At 39.8% G+C, this 1847-nt stretch overlaps 1 pseudogene; it reads right to left on the minus strand.

The window, feature by feature from the left end:
• Nucleotides 1-476, minus strand: LOC105856610 (large ribosomal subunit protein eL6 pseudogene; annotated as a pseudogene).
• Between the last annotated feature and the right edge of the window lie 1371 nt (nt 477-1847).

A 1847-nucleotide genomic window follows, 5' to 3' on the forward strand; every position in this document is an offset into this window, starting at 1 on the left:
AAAATTTAGAATACCAATCTGTGAGGATAAATTCCATTTGTCAGGGCAAACAGAGATCGTAGATAGCCCTGGAGCTGAGGAATTGCCTTGATTTTTGGTAAAATTTGGGAGTCCACAGCTTTCTGATCCACTTTGTGCTGTTCTGTAATCTCGTATTTCTCCTTTTCTGTGTCAAAGATCTCACCCTCCTGGTGTCTGGGCTTCTGCAGCTTCTTCTTCTTGAAGTAAGCATCGGTGAGATGCTTAGGGATTTTCGCATTGCTGATATCAATTTTTGTGGTGGTGGTGATGACAAATTTCTGGTGTGTCCTTCGCAGAGGAACTCGATTAAGGGTCAGAGGTCCAGTCACAAGTAACAAGCCACTGCCAAGTTGCTTCAGGAAAACCGCCCTCTTGCCTCTGTGGCATCCGGTGAGGATGATGAGGATGGTCCCGGGAGTGATGCTAGCTCGAAGTCTTCTCACGTGTTGGCTAAGGTGGAGTTTTAAAGTCAACCAAAATTAATCTCTTTTGTTATAAGTCAGGAGTGGGCAGGAATATTAGGGTCCAACAGAAGAGATGGGTAGCTTATATAATTTAATTTATAAATGTATAAATTGAGTGAGAAATGGGTCATTTATAAAAATTCATTAAGTAGCCACTCATGATTTGTGTATTTTTCTGCATGTATGATTACTTCAACCTAACCTTACTTAAAAAACAATAGCCCTATAGACCAGTGGTTCCCTGCTTAATCAAACTCAAATGCTCCCTTTTTATAACAAATATTTTATAACATCCTCTGTACTCTCCTAAAATGAAAGTTGTACATAATCATATGTACTATGTACATAATTTAAATTTTTTTATTTTTAAAATAAAAATTTAATGTTATAGCTCAAAGATAGTGATATAGTGCCTTAGCTGAAGTATAAAGAAAAAATGAGAAGGGAAAAACTTTCTAATAAAATATGTGTATTTCAGTACATTAATGTTTAGTCATTGAGTACATAAGGTGCTTGCATCTTGTATAAAAATCTCCATGGCAGGCCGGGCGCGGTGGCTCACGCCTGTAATCCTAGCACTCTGGGAGGCCGAGGCGGGCGGATTGCTCATGGTCAGGAGTTCGAAACCAGCCTGAGCAAGAGTGAGACCCCGTCTCTACTATAAATAGAAAGAAAATTAATTGGCCAACTAATATATATAGAAAAAAAATTAGCTGGGCATAGTGGCGCATGCCTGTAGTCCCAGCTACTTGGGAGGCTGAGGCAGCAGGATTGCTTGAACCCAGGAGTTTGAGGTTGCTGTGAGCCAGGCTGACGCCACGGCACTCACTCTAGCCTGGGCAACAAAGTGAGACTCTGACTCAAAAAAAAAAAAAAAAAAAAAATCTCCATGGCAGCAACAGTTGCAAGTGCAGACTGAATCAAGTAATATACTAGGTAATTAGGAAGGCACAGGTGACACAGATTTTCTGAAATGGTAAAACAATCTGTGCTGTCGTGCTAAACAGAACACAGTATAACCACTCTTCCATTTAAATGGTAATGATATTCCTTTAAAATCCAGAGCATGTTAAGAACTGGGAAAAAAATACTCTGTGTTTACATGTCAAAGCTGACTTAGACTCTAGGTTCAAATTGTTATAAACATGCTTTACACATACATGAATGTCCATTTTGATATCATGAAATAGTACAGGATGTGGGACAATTCATTTTCGCACAGGACTGTCCTGAGGATTGTAGCATGTTTAACATCTGTGGCCTCTGATCATCAAATGCCAGTGGGGTCACTGTGACAACCAAAAATACCAACACAAATTTCCACGATTCTCCTGGGAGGCAATGTCACTTTGGTCAAGAACC

This window comes from Microcebus murinus, chromosome 11, assembly GCF_040939455.1.
Source record: "Microcebus murinus isolate Inina chromosome 11, M.murinus_Inina_mat1.0, whole genome shotgun sequence".
In the NCBI taxonomy this organism is placed as follows: domain Eukaryota; kingdom Metazoa; phylum Chordata; class Mammalia; order Primates; family Cheirogaleidae; genus Microcebus; species Microcebus murinus.